General features: G+C 40.0%; 1 long non-coding RNA gene across 1 annotated transcript; it reads right to left on the reverse strand.

Annotated features, from left to right (window-relative positions):
- Nucleotides 1–2,721: 2,721 nt before the first annotated feature.
- Nucleotides 2,722–6,936, reverse strand: LOC118602921. The gene is made up of 5 exons (XR_004950999.1): nt 6,536–6,936; nt 5,766–5,988; nt 4,714–4,758; nt 3,335–3,428; nt 2,722–2,856 (listed from the first exon to the last, which is right to left on the reverse strand). It is a non-coding gene; the product is annotated as an uncharacterized LOC118602921 (long non-coding RNA).
- Between the last annotated feature and the right edge of the window lie 12,760 nt (nt 6,937–19,696).

Raw genomic sequence — 19,696 nt, forward strand, 5'->3', positions numbered from 1 at the left:
TCAGTATCACCTGCAAACTTGATATAAATGCAAATTTTCAGGATCCACGCTAGACTCACTGAACCAGGAACTCTGAGGTGGGGCCCAGCAATTTGCAAAACATTGCTCTGCAGTGTGGTCTTTATGGTACCTAGTGCCTCCTTAGCCTACACTCCGGTCTTGGTGCGGTGGTATGGGAGGCCACTGATTCAGACTGTTCAGGATGTGTTCTGCACAACTCCAGGGAGTGCCCTTCACATTGTAGACACTGTAGATTTGTAGGCTAAATTTTTGGAAGACAGAGGTAAAATGACTCTTGAAGGGACATATTTTTCTAATTGAAATAGAGGTAAATCTGGCAGGGCATGGAATGTGGGTTTGGGAGCTGGAACAGTCTGAGCTGAGCTCTAAGACCTTCCTCGTCTCCAGCTTTCTGGGTATGAGCCACTGCTGCTGCTCGTATTATTTCAAAGCCTAAAAGAAGAGATTCCAGTGGAAATTTCCTCTTCTTACCAGCTCTCTTCCAGGAGGCATTTGTTTCAGGCCCTTAGAGACTTCCTCACCCAATCTCTTCATTCTACAGATGAGGAAACTGAGGCCCAGAGAGATTAAGCAATTTACTTAAGGATACATAGAGATAGTGGCACAGCCAGGATTAAAGTCAGGTCTTTATCAGAAGTATAGCTCTGTCATAATCTGCATTCAGTAGGGCTCCAGCCCCAATTCTGAATATGTTCTTTTTTCAATTCCACCTCTCACATTGACCTCCAATACACACACACACACACACACACACACACACACACACACACACACACACGGGCGCTCACACACACTCATAAGCACACACCCTCCAGCTCCCACTGCCATGTTCCTCTCCAAACAAGAGGAGAGGAGGAAAGGATGTGAAACTCAGCTTTCCACAAAGCCCATGGGTCTGCGGTCAACTTTAAGGATGGCCTTGGGCGGTAAAAGAAGTTGTATTTTAATTAGGACCAAAGTGTCCAGGTAAAGGAAAGTGTCTGCTGGTTTATTTGGGGCGTTCGGAGCGGCTGGGGAAGGCACGCTGGGAATGGAAAATTTCTAGACTCCTCCGCCCCCTGCCTCCACATGACCAAAATGAAGCCCACTCTGCCTGCCTGGGAGATTCCCAGGGGCTGTGCAGCCACCACCCATTGCTGGCCCTGCCAAATCTGGAAGGCAGATTTAATTCCTTAACTCAGCTCTGAGTCAGAGGTAGCCCAAGCTTCAGGGCCCAAGCCAATACTGTTAGGGGTGAAATTGCAAAGTTATCCCCTCAGGCTCTGGCCACATCATCCCTGAATTACTAAGGCCCAAAACAGAATATCAGAAATTCTCCAGCAGCCTCTACAGCAGGCTTCCTCCCAAGGGACAGTAGTGTTTCTCTGTAGCTCTGAGGCCCACATAAGGATAGTGTTGTCTTTTCCTCCCTTGCTGAAGCAACTTTAAATTGAGAAGGGATAGGGGAAGTCTGAATTGTGGGAAGGAGAGGAAAGAGAGGAACAGATTTGCCCCACCCAAACAACAATCTGGGAACTTCTAGTTGTAAAGAGAGTCAATTTGGGTCTCAGGCCCAGCTCTCCAGGGACCAAAGCCTCATGGGAAAATCACAGTATCACAGATTTGGGCACCTAGTGATGGTCTCAGCTGGAGCAGACATTATAGGATGGTACTCAACATGCCAATTAACTCAACTGTTATACCCACAGTCCCTGCACTCATCGTCTTTGCAGCCAAAGGTAGCCCTGCTTTTACCATGTGACCCTACCTCCGTGTGGGTACAACTGACTGGGCAGGTGGGAGTGGAAAGCTGAATCCAAGTGTAATAAAACCACAAGCTGGCCAATGACCTATAATGTGGAATGGCACAGAAAGAACTGGGATAACCATATTTTCTTACTTGAAAACGTAAACAGAGACAGAGAGAATGAGACATTTTGCAGCAGGCGCAGATGAAAGGTTATGATTTAGAGAGAAGCAGGGGCGACCACGATAAGCATGCAAAAGCTGTAAGGAAACAGAAATTACGAGGAATCAGAAACTATGAGTGGTGATAATATTGAGAAAACAGAGCAGACGTGCAGAGTAACTGAGTCACATTCATAGATCGGTGTCGTGAAGGTGCATGGAAACCCTGTTTGTTAAGTTGCCTTGAGCCTCCTTAGATACAGAGCAACCTTGTGGTCCAGCCACACCACCAGAGGGGTCCTTTTCTTAGATTCAATGAGGAGTTTATCTCACTCTTCACCCTTCTCTCCCTCACACACTTAACAAGGTAAATGGAAAGAGTCTTCATTTCTAATAAGCGAAATAACCAAGCACAGCCTAGTCTTAGATTTTTAATAAATATAGTGACTCAGTAGTACTAATGACAATGTTGAAAGAGCGAGATGAAATCACCCACCGCGCTTCCCCATTTAATGAAGTAACTAATGACAACAGCAGTGGCTTTTAGGTACCAGATGCGTACTTTTGTGTATCCTTGTACACATTTGTACACAGCTGAAATGATGGTGAACATACATTTTTATTTTGGCTTTTATTGGCTTATTGGGACTTGAAGTGATATTTAGGAGATGCACAAGGAAGAAATGAGAGTGAACGCACAGAAACGTGCTGTCCAACATGGTAGCCACAAGCCACGGGCGGCTGTTTTAATTTAAAATAGTTAAAATTAAATAAGGTAAAATTCAAGTTCCTCAGTCCCTAGCCAAGTTTCAAGTGTTCAATAGCCACCTGTGGCTATCATATTGAACAGGACATAGAACGTTTCCATCATTGCAGAGAGTTCTATCAGACTTTGGTAGGAGACAGGCTCCTCTATTATCCTCTATCTCAGGGGTGGGCAAACCATTTCTGTAAAAAGCCAAATAGTAAATATGTTAGCCTTTAAAGGCATGAAAGCAAGCACAGACAATGCATAAACAAATGACCATGGCTGTGTTCTAATAAAACTTTATTTACAAAGAAAAGGCAGTGGGCCACTTGAAGTACTCCTGCTCTACCACATCACCCCACTTGGTTCCTTCAAGCACTCAGCATTTCATAATAACTTACTTCTTTATTTTTTTCTATTGTCTTTCTCCCTACATTAGACTACAAACTCCATGAGGGCAGAGACTGTGTCTATTTTGCTTATCACAGTGAATCCAACACTGACAGCACTGCCTTTATTACTGTTTATGGACCGAATGAATAATGGTGTTGACATTTATTTCACTAGGGAACGCCAGAGAAGGAACCATTTTTTAGAGAAGATAATGAGTTCCCTGAGGGATATCCTGGTTGTATTACAATTTATTATTTTTGTGACTCCCTCTGGAGTCTCTTTCACCTTCAGCCTCTTTAAGCCGCATTAGTCTGGAAGGCAGTGATGTTTTTCGGGAGCTGGGTGGAGTTGCTGCTTTTTGGACCCGCTCCCTGGGAGGCTGTAATTAGAGGCAGAGCTGCGGGGGAGAGTCCCTGGCACCTCACCACCCCCACCCCCACCCCCAGCCAAAGGAGCAGGAAGAAAACTCAGGCCTAGCCTGGTTCTCCTGCATGTTCGTCAGTGTTGGCACCCAGAACTTCGATTCCTTTCCCATTCTATTTGGGCCAAATGGAATTGGACCAAATCTCTGACCCAAGGAGTTACCAAAGGCAGAATTTCCAAAATTTCAGTCATTACGTGCTCCCTTCACGGTATTTACTGCATTGCCATCCCACCTGAAAACATATTTACTAAGTATTTCCAACTCTTGCAAAATCTTTCAAGTGTTTAAATCAGATTGGGTTACCCTTTGCTGAAAACACTCCCCTGGCTTCCCATTTCAGAGTTAAATCCAGAGCTTTTACCGCAGCCTACAAAGCCCACATCATCTCGCCCCTGGATATTTCTCTGACCTCATTTCTGCCACTCTTTGACTCTAAGCCTGCCACACTGACCCTCTTGTATTCCTCGGACATTCCAAGGCAGCTGATGCCTGGACCTGCCTGGAACACCTCACACCTCAGAATCATCTCTCAGAATGGTCTTTCCTGATCATCTTACATCAAACAGCAGCCCTCTTTGCTCTTCCAAATACATTTTAGAATGAGCCAGAAAATGAACAATATTAGTAAACACAGACGCTGTCAGTCTGTTGATTGGGATTGCATAACTTTCTAAAATAATTTGGAAGAATTGTCACCTTTATAATATTGAGTCATCTTCCTATTCATGCTACATCTCTTCATTTGTTTAGGTTTTATTTTATGTTTTTCATTAAAGTTTTACAATTTTCTTGATAAAGACCAATTGTACACTTTTTGTTAAATTTGTTTCCAGATGAATAAAATTGAGTTGCTTTTATAAAGGATGTCTTAGAACATTAGAAAATGCTTATTGCTACTATATTGTTTATTTTCTGCTGTATCAGTTGTTATTACCCCATTTTTATTTCTAATATTATTTATTTGTGCCTTCTCTCCTTTTTCCTGATGAGTCTTACTGGTATTAGAGAAGTATTAAAGACCTCCTAGCACCTAATGGTCACATTCTTTTTGATGTAATCAAAAGTATTGAAAACAGATGGAAAAGAAAATTCTTAAATATTATTTAATGCTGGTGTTTATATAGAAACCTTTAATCATTTTGTTTCCCACCAATACTATATGGCCCTTATGCTGGGAAATACTGATTTATTAAATGTCACAACCACAATGAAATATGAGTTACTAGTTGCTTTAGCTCACCTCGGGGCCTGTCTTCAGCTCAGGAGGTGATAGAAGGATGCTGACCTAGAATAAATGAGCATAAAGGGTGCCTCAGAGAAGTGAGGGAATCCCACAGTCTAGATAACTCAAGGGCCCTCTCTCCTCAATCCATTCTGCTGCCCATACTGCTCCTATGAGCATCTGTGCACATGGAGCTATTTCCCAGGGGAAGATTCGGGAGTGAAAGGAGCAGTGGGTGAGGGCCTCCCTGACTTTCCCCACTCGGGCTCTGGATGTTAAGCAGGAAATGGGGGCTTCTTAGAACTGTCGAGGTTTCCTGGAAGCCTATGAGAGGTGAGGCCATCTGGCTTTCTACAGCTCATTTTCTGATGGTGTTTGGGACCTGGAGCAGAGAGCCCTCTCTGGGGACATAAGCTGACTAGCTATAAACTCTGAGGGCCTTGGAATGTTCATGTTGGACGGGAGAGGAGGCTCTTCCAAACTCCACCAGCATTCACCACAACCCCATACCCCCATCCTTGGGGCAATATTTGTCAAATCAGATGATGTCTTCTGGGAAATATGATTATTTTGAAGGCTCCTCCTCTGAGAAACCCTTGAACTGAGAAAGACAGGAAGCCACAGGCTCTTGGGTAGGCAGAGCCTACCTGGGTTACCCACCCCCCATCTCAGAGGAGAATGCAGCTGTTCTGAGTCATCAAAGAAGCTTAGCAAATAACACTTTCTTACATGTTAGCATCATCAAAGAGGTAGGTTCAGACCAGTTAATAGCTGGCATGAGGGTACTGAAAAGAACACGAACTTTGGAGCTATAAGGCCCAGGTTCCAGTTCTGGCTCTTCCACCTCCTGACCATATCTTTTAGATGAACTCTCTTGGCTATAAAAGCCAAATAACATCATGGTGTAATGTGTGATCCCATTTTCAAAAAAAATTTATATTGGTGAATATAATGTAAAATAGCTTATATGTACATATGCTATATTAATTATGGTACGGCTACATGCTATAACAAATAAGCCTCCAAATGTATAAAGACCCAAACATAATAGAAGTTCACTTGTCACTCACACAAGTTCAAGGTTGTTTGGCAGGTGCCCCTTTTCCTTTCGGTGGTTTGAAGACCCAGGGTCCTTTCATCTTTGCGGTTCTGCCATCCCCCAGGGCTTCAATAGGCAGAAGGAGAACAGGGTGTGGAAGAGTGACACTCACTTCCTGAGAGCTTTGGCCCAGAAATGATAACATGTCATTTCTGCTTACATTCCAATGGCAACAACTGTACACATGGCCACACCTGGATGCAAAGATGGTTAGAAAATAAAATCTCTTCCCAAATAGCTACTTTTGGCAACAACTTGTACCACAGAGGAGGAACTGAAATTCTGGCAGACGTGCCATGTATGAAAAAAAAAAGAGAAAGAAAGAAAGAAAGAAAGAAAGAAAGAAAGAAAGAAAGAAAGAAAGAAAGAAAGAAAAAGAAAAAGAAAAAGTCTGGAGAATGTACACCAATCTATTAACAGTAGTTAGCTCTGAGGAGTAAGATTAGAGTAATGGACTTTCACTTTTTATTTTAAACAAGTAGTATTTTATGAGGATATATTAATTTTATAACTAAGAAAAGAATAATGGACATGGTTCATTGTAAATTTCTGGGCAAATACATGTTATTTGTTGTTATTTTTATCATTGTTCTTTTGTACAGTCCTAGAATCAGAAAATATCACCCAAGAAAAGAATGTCCTATTATATGTCCCTCATTAGAGGCAGATGGGTTTTTGGGTGGGGGAGGTGTGGGGAAAAGCAGAATTTTTTTCCTTAAAAATTAAAAAATACATACTTACACCAAATGAGACTTCAAAAAGGATACAAATTTAAGAAACTGGAATGGTAGACTCAGAAGCACCTAGAGGGAAACATTCCACATGCATTATTTGCACATACATGTAAAAACATAAATGTAGTTCTCCAAAAAAAAAAAATGAGATGTGATGTCTTAAATCTTTACAAGAAGGAAGGGCCACTCAGGTTTTCTAATTTTATTTGAACACAAAATATTTAATATTTTACATGTAGAGAATAGGAGGTAATCATGAGCATAAAAATGTAGAAGAAAAAGATTTATAGTCAATACTATGTGAAAAGAAAGCTAAATTACACATATCAGCCTACTTCACAGATGGATATTAGAGGGACAGGGAGACAGATAAGGGGAAAATAAATGGAAACAGAGAGCAGGGAGAGAAGGAGGACCTGTGAAAGGTCCTCCTGCAACCATTCTCAGGCCCAGTAGCAGCTGATAGCCTCTGAGGAATATCAGCGGCATCTGGCTCTCGCCAGAATCATTTATTGATTCAACGAATTGTTATTGTATACCTACTGTGAGCGACAAAACCTCTACCCTCATGGAATTTGTTTTCTTAGGGGTAAGAACAATAAACAAATAAAGCCAAAAGTATATGACGTATCAAGTGGTGATAAGCACTTTGGATAAAACTAATGCGGGGCGAGGGAGATAAAAAGTGCTAAGGAGGAGTGCAGGAGAGAGGCAGGAGTGTATGTGTGATTTTATGTAACAGATCTCATGGGCAAGGAAGACCTCACTGGTAAGGAGTCATTTGAGCCAAGGTTTGAAAAGACCCATGTGAACTAGCATGCAAAATTGAAATAGTTATCATTGCAGTGGACACTGTTGGTTGTCCAGCCAACATCAAGCCATTCCTTCCTTTGTCTCACCCCTTTGCCATGATGCAATCATGTGACCAGGAGAAAGCTGGACTCCATCTCTAACTCCATGGGTGGATCCCAATTACTCTAAGCCAATTCTAGCAGCTCAACCTCACTTACCAGTGACTGGTTCAAGAAGCCAAGCTTAAGTCAACTAACGCAGGGAATTCCCCTGACCACTGTATTGGTTCAGGGTCAGACACTTACCCTAAGCTGGCCTAAATAGATTGAAAGAGAAGATTTGTATTTCTGTTTCAGGGAGGAGGTTTTTTCCTCTATCATGATGGATGTGAACAAGGAAGCATGTTGTCACAATTGCTCAGGATATGGTGGCACGGCCATCTCTAGACAATGAGGGAAGCCAGCCTGCAGACAAAGCCAATACAAAGAAGAGGACAAAGCTAGGAGAACAGCAAAGAACTAGAGTCAGAGCCCTGATTATTCTTGCCTGGAGCCCACTCTACTTCAAGACTTCTCATTATAGGAGACGAGGAATCGTCTTACTGTTCATGCTAGTTTGAGTTAGGTTTTCTATTACTTGGTGCTTTAAAGTTCTTAATTATGACAATAAAAATAATAGTAGCTAACATTTTTTGAGCATTACTTTGTGACAAGTCTGCTCTTTAAATTTGTAATTTCATGTAATGTTCTCAACAATCTCATGAAGCAAATAAAACTATTGTCTTTATTCGTAAGATTTAAGTGACTTTGCCCAAGGTCATATGGGCTGTAAGTGGCAAAGCCAAAATATTCTGGAGCTCAGAGCCTGCGCTCTTAACCACTGTAATGATTCTATCAATATGTGAGGCAGAGAAATTAAAACAGAAAAGATCGCGTGAAGAAGCCATAGGAAGAGAAGATGTTGATACTCTTATGAAATTAAAGTTCATAATTATATGTAATCTTGTTCTCTCTGCCTGGAATACCCTACCCCCAGAAACCCTGCTCCCCATTTTCACTTCTCTGCCTAGGAACTTCTACTTGTTTTTTAAGACCTTGACTCAGATATTACCTCCATTGTTTCTCAGTATATTGAGAAGAAGGTTTCCACTCTCCTTACCTCCACTTCTTCCTTCCCCCTCCCTAGGTCTCCACCTCCCAGGCACACAAATGCCAAGCTCACAAGTCATCTGTTTTGCCAAAATTCTGTTCTGATTTGATAAACTCTGGCCAGGCTAGCTCATTCAGCATGATTCAGCCAGAGAGAATAGTGAGGTTGCATGCCCAGCATGCCGACCGTCTGAGCTCAGGCAGGATGGGCGGCACAGGAACCGCAGCCTGACAGATGGCTCCACTCGGCTGTCTCTCCAGGCCTGATGCCAGGGGCAGCAGCGACAGCTCTCTGCAAGAGGAAGGGCGGGAGGCAGGTTGTGTGATTCTCACATGCATAGCTGCACGTATGTGTGTGGTTACATGGGAAACATGCATGAGCAAGGCTGTGTTTTACCCAGACTGCATATTTGTATGTGGCTAGTTTTCGTGTGCTTGTTATCTGTGTGCGCAGATGAGTGTGTATCAGTATACCTGGCTGTGTGTTTGTGTGTGTATGCACATTTGTGTGCATGCAGAGGTGTGTGTGTTTGAATTTCGAGTTTGCATTCACCCTGGTATATGTGCTCAAGAGCATGAACGGGAAAGATGGAGAGAGAGAGAGGGAAGGAGGGAAGGAAGGAGGGAGGTAAGGAGGGAGGAAGGAAGGGAAGGATAGAGTGAGAGAGGAAGAGGAGGGTCCTAGGGTTTGAGAATTCAGCCTTTTGAATGTTCTCACCTGAGGGTGGAGAGCTGCCACGCACCCCTCCCTCCAGCTCTCTCCTCATTACAGGACTGAGAGACATGAGCTGCAGCGGAAAGTCATCCCATTCACAGAGTGAAGTTTAGGCTCTGGCTGAGCTTCAAGTTTCTAAAAGCAACTTCCTGACAATAGTTTCTCCCTAAGATAGAGGTACTATTATGAATCCAGGCCCCTCTGAAAATCTGGTGACTAGAGTAGATTTTGTTCCCAGGAAAATACCCTTAAAACATACAATTTCACATGTACTACGCAGAGCTCAGAGGACGTCCAGACTCTATTATGGACCTCGGATAGGAAACCAAGTATTGTACAAATACTTATTGAGTACTTACTGAGTAATATTATACTGAGCCCTTGTTAGAGAGATAAGAACATAGAGGCGTAAGATAGCCACTGCTTTTGAAGAGGACACAGTCTGTAGGAGAAATAGTTGTAAATGCATAATCATAGGCCTCTGCAACAAGTGCAGCAATGGTTAAGTGAAGGAACTGCCAGGCATGAGAGGAATGAGGGATGCATTCGTTGAGGGGTTCCAGGGAAAGATTCACTGAAGTAGTGGATTTTTCAGCTATATCTCGAAATATTAGAGAAGGTATTTGTGGAAAAAAAGATGGGGAAGGACTTTACAGGCAGAAAGAAGAGTATGTAAAATGGCAGAAGAGAGGTTGCATTTTGGGGATAATACTTCTGGGGAAGATCAGGAAGAAGGGCTGAAAGGGAGTCTGGAGGCAGGCTGTGCAGAGCCTTGTACATACTAAACTAAAGATTTTAGATTTTATCCTGTAAGTGATGGGGAAACCTTGGAACTCTTTAAACAAGAGAGTGACATGATCTAACTGGCGTTTTGCAAAGACCGCAGTGTACCAGGTACTCACCCAGAGTCCAGAAGAGAGGCTGTTGCAATAGTCCAGGTGAGATATAAAGAAGATGTGAACCATAGGAATGTGGGAAAACCAGGGCTCAGGTTTAAAAAGAAATAGATATTTCGTAGATAACAGTTGAGGATTGCTTAAAGGTCTGGGGGTTAAGAAAAGGAATGAAGGAGCGGTTGAGCATGACTTCTCTGCTTCTAGCTTGAGAATACAGGTGGATGTTAGTGCCATTCACTGGGATGCAACCAAGATGCAGACTAGCTTGTTGGGGAAGATAATGAGTTCTGTTCGGAACACCTTGTGAGGCATCTGACTAGAGATGCGCATTAGGCTATTGACTATATATGTCTGGAGTACTGCAGAGAGAGATTTGAAAATATAAATTTGTGAGTCATAAGCAGAGAAATGATAACTAGAGTCATGGGTCATAGATAAAATCACTCAGGGAGAATGCAGATATTGAATGAGAAGAGAAATAAGAAAGAAGTAAAGATTAAGGGTATGTGGAGGAAGAGGAACCTGTGAAGGAGACTGTGAGGGAGGATTCTTAGAAACTGGAAAGGTTTACATAAAACCAAAAGACAGGAATTTCCAGGAGCTAATGACAAACAAAATTTTTATATGAGGAAGTGCTCATTAGTGTCGAGGGCTAGGAAGAGGTCATGTAAGGGAGAAGACTGATGTAAAAAACATGCAAAATCAAAAGATAGAAAGAAGACTGGAAGGAAATATGAAATACACAAAACTCTAACCAGAGTTTTTACTATGGGGAAATTATGAGAGTTTTCAATATTCTTTTTTAAAGTTCTTGTCTAAGTCTTCCCAGACCAATCCAGTGAGTGTGTACGAAATTTGAACAATGAGAGAGAATACCTGGAAAAAAGGTAGAAGGCTAATGAAATAGAAGACTTCTACTTCCAGCCAAGATGACATAACGGGCACTGGATTTAACTTTTTGCTTATTAAACAACTATAAAACAAGACAAAATATATGAAATAACTGTTTTTTAGATGTTGAACAGTGAGCAGTACAGGATTCTAACCCCTGAAAGTAGGAAGAAAAATAAGATGAGTCATAATACTATAAATATATCCTAAATGGAACTAACATATTAGGCCCCAAAGAAGAAAATATTAGTAAATTTGAAGATATAACAATAGAAATTAAAACCAGGGAAAAAAGACTTTTAAAAAAAGAGAATGGAGCATTAATAAGCTATTGAAAACTTCTAGGGGCCTAATGTATATATAATTTGAAATCCCAAAAGTGGGTGAGGAGGGCACAGAAAAAATATCTGAAGAATCGATGGCCTCAAATTGTCCATATTTGATGAAAACTATAAACCCACAGATCTAAGAAGCTCCATGAATCAAAGCAGAAGAAATATGTAGAAAACACGCTAAGAATCAGGATTTCAAAGAAATATCTGCACTCTTCATGCTCATTGAAGCATACTCACAATAGCCACCTAAATGTCCATCCACGAATGGGTGAAAAAGAAAATGTGATATAGATAGGTAGATGATAGATAGATCAGTCGATAGATAGATCAATAGATGACAGCTGGCTAGCTAGATGATAGGTAGGTAGGTAGGTAGGTAGATAGATTGATAGATGATAGATGATACATAATAGATAAATAGATAGATAAAATGAATGATTATTCAGCCTTAAAAAAGATTTTGCTATTTGTGACAGTATGGAGGAACTTGGAGGACATTATACTGAAAAAAATAAGCCAGACACAGACAAATACTGAATGATAGTACTGAATGGAGTAAAGACATTTGGACAGTTGAAAATCCACACATAATAAAAGTAATTCAGACTCTTACCTTACACTATACACAAAATTAATTCAAATAGATCATAGACCTAGATGTAAGAGCTAACATTATATGACTTCTAAAAAAAAACCTAATGGGCACTATGGAAAACAGAATGGAAGTTCCTCAAAAAACTAAGAATTGATCTACCATATGATCCAGCAATCCCTCTACTGAGTATTTACCCCCAAAGACTTGAAAACCCATATCCGAAAAGATATTTGCACACCGATGTTCATAGCAGCATTATTCACGGTGGCCAGGACATGAAAGCAACCGAAGTGTTCTACGATAGATGATTGGCTAAAGAAGCTGTGGTACATACATATAATGCAATATTATTCAGCCATAAGAAGAGATGAAATACTGCCATTTGTGTCAACATGGATGGACCTCAAGATAATCATGCTAAGTGAAATAAGCTAGACAGAAAAAGTTGAAAATCACCTGATATCACTTACATGTGGGATATAAACCCAGAAGCAACAAATGCACAGGACGAAAAAACAGAGACTCATGGACGTGGACTATAGACTAGTGGTTACCAGAGGGTACGGAGTAGGGGAGGAGTGGGTAGGTAAATGGTTAAAGGGGGTCAAATATAGGAGGGTAGAGGGAGGGTAAAGTGGGTAAAGGGGATCAAATATATGGTAGCTGAAGGAAACTGAACTTTGGGTGAAAACACACAATAAACTATATAGATGTCAAATTATAATGTACATCTGAAAATTATATAATTGTATTAATCAATGTTACCCTAATAAACTTAATTTAAAAGAAAGAGAGAGAAAAGAAAACCTAGGAGAAAATCTTCATGGCCTTTGATTGAGCAAGAAGTTTTTAGACATGATACTAAAAATGTACACCATAAAGGAAAAACTGATAAATTGGACTTCATCAAAAACTAAAAATATATTTAGGGTTCAAAGACACTATTAAGAAGATGAAAAAGAAAGGCATAGGTTGGGATAATGTATTTGCAAATCATACATCTAATAAAGGAGTTATATTTAAAATAGATAAAGAACTCTTACAACTCAGTATTAAAAAGAAAAATAACCCAATTTAATAATGGGCAAAAAATTTGAAGAGACATTTTACCAAAGAAGATAAAACAAATAAGGGATTAAAAGTACAAACTTCCAGTCATAAAATATATGTCATACACTAAAACATAAAGCACAGGGAATATAGTCAATAATATTGTAACAACTTTGTATAATGACTTATAGTGGTGATCATTTTGTGAGGTACATAAATGTTAAATCACTATGCCGTACACCTGAGATTAATATAATATTGTATGTCAACTATAATTCAATGAAGAAGATAAACAAATGGCTGATGAGCACATAAAAAGATGGTCCATATCATTTTTCAATGGCATGTAAATTAAAAACACAATGAAATGCCACTGTACACTCACTAGAGGGGTATAATAAGAAAGATAAACAATACCAATTGTTGGTGAGGATGTGCAGAAATTGGAACTCTCATGCATTGCTGGTGGGAATGTAAAATGGTACAACCACATTGGGAAACAATTTGTCCATTACTTAAAAAGTTATTATACCACACAGAAACTCCATTTCTGTAAATCTGTCAGAGATAAATGAAAACATATGCCCACACAAAAACATGTATGAAAATGTTCACAGAATATTATTCACAATAGTTAAAAATAGAAACAATCTAAATGTTTATCAATTGCTTAATAGATAAAGAATATGTGGTACATCCATATAATGGAACATTATTTAGTATTTAAAAGGAATGTACTACTGATACATGCTACAACATGGATGAACCTCAGACACATGCTAAATGAAAGAAGCCAGAAGCAAACACTACATATGTAACTCTATTTATATGAAATATCTAGAAAAAGCAAGTTAAAAGACACAAAAAACAGATCGATTAAGTAGTTGCCTAGGTCTGGAGTGGGAGTGGAGATTAACTATTAAATGGTCATCAGGGAACTTTTTGGAGAGATGGTAATGTTCTAAAACTGGATTATGGGGATGGTTTCAGAAATCTATCAAATCATTAAATTTATACATTTGCAGTGGGTGAATTTTGTGGTATGTACATTATATCTCAATAAAACTTTTTTTAAAAAACAAAGAAATAAAGACCTTTAGACATAAAAAAAAAAGGTGGAAAAAAGTTATTAACAGCAAACTAGCAATAGAAGAAAGGTTAAAGTATTACAGGCAAAGGAAAATCATACCAGATGGAAATCTAGATCTACACAAAGGAATAAAGGACACTAGAAATAAAAATATATAGATGTATTAGTTATCTATTGCTGTGTAACAGATTACTCCAGAACTTAATGGCTTAAAATAGCAAACATTTATTATGGGTCAGTCTTGGGAGACAATTCTCAATTACATTTCTGCACATCTTGTATCGCCTTTGTTCTACACTATCTTTTTATGGATGTTTGTATAGCAAACAGCATTTGAATACAGAGAATGTGTCTTTCTCCCTGGCAGAGGGTAGACTTGTTTCCTGATTCATCTAATAATGTCTTTTTCTGGGACAAAGTTTAGGCAGGTTTGCTTCAGGATGTTTTCTCCTGTGAGGTCCAAACACAAACTTAATTAGCTATAGCTATGATATTATGCTCCAGGAAACACCTATTCCAGGAGCTGGGGTGAGGGGTTCAAAGGTGGAAACAAGCATCTAGTGGGTATAAGGTGAGGGCTGGAGAAGAGAACTTTAAAACAGAGATGTATACTGCACGGCAGGCCATGGTCTGATAGATTCTCTTTGGAGTTCAGGGCAGCAGCTCACTTGGCTGAGGGAGCCAGAGCTTTCCACCCTTTAGAGAGCCCATGAAGCTGGGAGTACGCCAATAACTGAGATGAGCTTTTGATTGAGAAGAGAAACCACAGAGCCATTGATTGCCTTACTGTCATTCAAATGAAGGAGACAAACCTAGGCCTTAAGACTGAAGGTGGTGAGAACTTCCTCAGTATTTCAACAGCCTAGAGATAAAATTCCCAAAGGCCAGAAATAGGGATAGCACGTTGGTTTTATTATCTTTTATTATATTATATTTTTTATTATTCTTAATTATGAGTAATGCATGCTTATTGCAAAAAAGTTTTGAACAGTAGAGAATATAAAGTGGTGAATAAAAGCTCTTTCCTTGCCATCCCTCTCTTGAGAGACTCCTAAGGTAAAGCTATAATCAATCTCTCGCCTTGCCTCTCTCCTCCTCATTCTCCTAAGTCCCTTCCCCAGTGGGGAAGCTGTTTCTTTTGGCGTTTCTATCTCTGTTTTTCCTAAATAATATATTTTTATTGTTACCTTTTAATTAACCAGTTTTAGACATGGTGTGGTGACTTCTTTTTATGTAGAATGGGATTTAGTGTTTTCACACCCCCATTCCTTCTGTTTCTTCTCCCTCATCTCCAACTAGAATTATACTACAATTTTTGGCTAGATCAGTATTCGCTGTTTACATTATTATGCCTATGCAAATACTATTTACAAATGATCATCAAAATATACCAAAATTATATTTCTTTTCCTACTTCGCTCTTCCTAAAGTTAACAATTGCCCTTTTCCCGCCTCTGTTTTTCATTCGCTAAATAGTCTTTGTAATTATTACCTATAACTAACTCTTCTGACATCTTTCAATAACCTTGCACTGTGGTTTTCCTTGTGGTCAATGGCACCAGGTAATCTGTCAGTTCCAATTTTTCTCTTGAAGACAACCCTCCTGGAGACCTTCATTTTCATTTTCTTATTGGAACTCTATACTTCCTTTATACTCTAGTCCTCCTGCCCAGCTGTCTTCTGAGACTTTCCTTCCCTGTTATCCTGGGAATTTTTTTTGTTTTGTTTTGTTTTTTTTGTTTTTGCCTTGTCCTGAGTTGGAGTCCCTGTTGACTAGAATTTGTATCTTTCGCTTTTCAGTTTACACCTGTATTTGAGAGATCACGTGCCACAATGACTTCATTGGTTTTAGCCTGGTGATAAGCCCACAACATAAATCTTTTGAATCACCTTGCTTTAATCCGGATTGGTTGGCCTTTACACCTGGTGCAAAGCGGTGATCCTAGGATTTATCTTCACGGTCACCTTTAAGATGCTCTTCATCTCCTTCCTTGTTGGAATTTCTGTTTTTTGTTTTGTTTTGTTTTGTTTTGTTTTTGTTTTTGTTTTTGTTTTTTTTTACTTTGGTGAGAAAGAGTGCATTTCAGACATGGCATGTCTGAAAGTTTCTTCTCTATCCTAAAAATGGACATTTGGGTCATTTCCAAAATTTTGCTATTATAAACAATCCTTATACAAACATCTTTGCACATGTGTCTAATTATTTGAAAGGGGAAACCAAAACTGAGGCATGTGACAGGTACAAGATATGATGAAGCATGCAAGCATGACGAAGGCCAAAGAGGAGGAGCTCACCAAGCCCCTAGTGTGCAAAGGGTAAGCCTGTAAAGGGAATGGAAGCTAAAGCAGGAAAAATAGATTGTGGCTAGATCATTGAGGGGCTCAACTGTCATTTTAATAAGGTTAGATTTGGAAAGCCATAGAGGTCTTTTAAATGGGAGTTTGACTTGATAAAAGCTATTTGATTCTACTTCGATAGAGTGAGAAAAGAGTTCTATTGTACCTCAAAATTCATGTTCTAGAAAAGTAGGAGGAAAACCAAGAGAGGCTAGTGTCATAGCAGCCAGAGGGGAAGACGCCTCAAGAAGAAAGTAGCCAACTAGATCATATGATACAGAGGAGTCAAATTAGATAACTTAGTGAAAAAAGAATCGTGGTGGAATTTGCCTGAGTAAAATGTCACTCAGTGTAGAGGAGGCATCTAAGGGCTAAGAATTATGTCAGAAATAATATAATTTTACTTTGAAAAGTGCATGGGAAAGGAAGATGTAGAGACAGGAAATGTATTAGTTTGGCTAGGCTGTAGTGCTATAGTAACAAACCATGCCCAAATTTTAGTGACTTAACATAGCAAAAATTTGTTTCTTATACTCTATGTGGTGGGAGGACTGCTCTACAAAGTCACTTAGGAGCTCAGAGTGATGGAGGCTCCATCATCTTGAAGTTAGAACTTCTGGAAGACAAAATCCCCTCCGCAATTGCCTCAGTAAATGAAGACTTCATTGGAAGGTCACAGGCCAGTTTCTCTATGCTCTGGTCCGAAGTAAAATAGTCACCTAAGCATAATTTCAAAGGAGCAGGGAAATGTGAAGAGTATATGGAACATTTGGTAAACACCACTATTCCTGACATAGGAAGCCTAGACTATATAGAATTTGTTATAAAGAGGAGAAAGATAAAGTAATATCTAGAGTGACAGGAGGTGAGTGGATTTGTTTTTTTTTTTTTTTTTTTCTAATTAAAAGAGAATTGAATTTGCTTACAGGACAGAGAGTGGATAAGCAACAGAGCATGGTATTGGTCCTGGAGAAGGTAGAAAGGAGAGTGATGGGCCTCAGAAACGAGCCCAGGCCGTCTTTCTCTGAGACTGGCAGGAAGGAAGTGAAGGACATGCAGTTAGCTAAATTTGTGGGTGTAGAGACAGGAAACTGAGGAAGTTCACACCTGATATTTTTAGTTTCCTAAGAAGTAGGAAGCAAGTCAATTTCCAAAAAATGGTGGTGGTGGTGGTGGAGGTGGAGGTGGAGGTGGTGGTGGAAGGAATCAGAAGTTAAGTATGGGCCTTTTGGAGTTTGAACAAGGTTCTCAAATCTATCTCCACTAAGCCATCAGTCATTTAGTGGATAATTATAGCTTCTTATCTGGTTTACTTACCTCCCTTCTTCAATCCTTTCAACATTTTGCTAAGGGTTGATCTCTTTTAAAAGACAGAGCAATTCAAACAATGCCATATTCTGCATAAAACCCTAATGGTTCAATATCTTTAAAATGACCCAAAGATCTGACTCACATTAACTTCTCCAGCCTTGCCTTAAAACCCCTTCGTATCTCTCACAAGGCACCCCCCCCCACCCCGCCCCCGCTTCATTTCCTTCCTCCTTCCTGTCCCAAGGTCTTCCCAGATGCTCTCCCCTCCACTGGAAAAGCCCAGCCATTCCACTTCTACTTTCACTTAGCTAATTCTAACCTTCTTTGAGGACAGAAGTTAAATGTCACTTTTTCAGAGAGGCTTTCCTGGACCCTTCAGACTAGGGTAGGTCTTCCTATTGGATGCTTTTATAATGCTTGGATTTTTTCCTTTGCAGCACTATACACAACTGTAATTATATGTTTATATATAGTGGGCAAGGTCTCTTTCCTCTTCTAGACTTTAATTCTATGAATGTAGGCACTATGTCTATTGTCTGTTTTTGTTATCTGTTTAACATGTAACACATTGCCTGGCATATAACAGATGATAAGTAAACGTTTGTAAAATAAATGAACAGATAAATCAGTTTTGTTAGTTAATTAATTCATACCTATTGTGAAGAGATGACCAAGGTTGCAATACTTATGAGAGTCCAGTCAAGAATGAAGCCCACAGAATTGCTTTAGAGACAATCTGCATGAAGTGGAAAAGGCAGATTGTTGGACCGATACAAAGTTCAGACTTTTCAGAATGAGTGTGGCAGAAAGAGGATAATGCTGGTTTTCATGCTGCACTATAAGGTCTGGGCAGAATAGGAAAGGAAGGGAAATATTAAGGGGAGTGATGACTTGGGAGAAAACAGTGAGGTCAAAGGCCTGGTGGTATCTGGGATGTCAGGGAGCAGGTATGGTAGGAGTAAAAGAGTGAGAGAGCTAGGGAGCCAGGAGTTGACAGTCAGAGATTTAATACACCAGAATTTAAGATCTCTAAAGTGGAGTGCCACATCTTGAGAAGGTCTCAGGTGTAACCATGGCTCTGAGGTAGTGGTTATTGTTGCCAACATTAAGGAACAAAGAGGCTAGGATGTTAGATGACTTCACATAGTGAAGTCACCTGGGCGATGGCAGGACTTGAAGTGGAGAACACCTGAGGGACTGAGGTAGTCAGAAGACAACCACTGCAGAGAAAGCATAGAAGACGGCATGAGCCTCCATGCCAGGCCCTCCATCATTCCTTCCATTCTCAGGTCACTCATTCAAGAATCATGGTCCCCAAACAGAGTCTGATGAGCTGAGCTAGATGAGCCTCAAAGGAAAAGTAAATTTTGCTTGTGATAGAAGTGTAGTGATAGGTTGGTGTCAATGGAGAATGACAAGACTGCCAACGGAGGCCTCAATAAAATATGTGAGAAGAGGTGGCTTCTAATCAAGAGATTAGAAGAAAATATAGGGAGGTGTGGCCTTGAGGGAGAGCCAAGTTTCCCTTAAGCAGGAGGTGACGAGAGTAATCTACCATGAACACAATGTTTATAAGAGGTTTTTGTCTGTTTGCTTGTTTTACAATGGATCAAAGGTTGTTCTGGCAGTAAAAGTAAAAGTAACAACATGTAATAGAGAGAGGACAGGCTATCTGTCAGAGGTCAGAGTTCCATTTCTGGCCTCGTCATTAACTTGCTGAGCAACCTTAACCAATTACTTTACCTCTTTGAGCTCAGTTTTCCCATCTGTGAAACGATAAAGTCAAAACTGACTTACTGTGGGGATCAAATACAGAATAGATGCAAAATGGCACTGTAAACTGCAAAGTGCGGTCCATGTGTGAGTTATCATTACTGCACAGTGAGTTAATGGTAGCATTTGGACAAAATTCTTAATTCTTGACTCTCAATTTAGAACAGTCCTGGAAGAAAGTCAGGGCAAAGGCTGTCTCCATTTTATAGGCTCATTTATTCAAGGAACCTTACTG

The sequence above is a fragment of the Rousettus aegyptiacus genome, unplaced genomic scaffold, assembly GCF_014176215.1.
Source record: "Rousettus aegyptiacus isolate mRouAeg1 unplaced genomic scaffold, mRouAeg1.p scaffold_m13_p_5, whole genome shotgun sequence".
Lineage (NCBI taxonomy): Eukaryota > Metazoa > Chordata > Mammalia > Chiroptera > Pteropodidae > Rousettus > Rousettus aegyptiacus.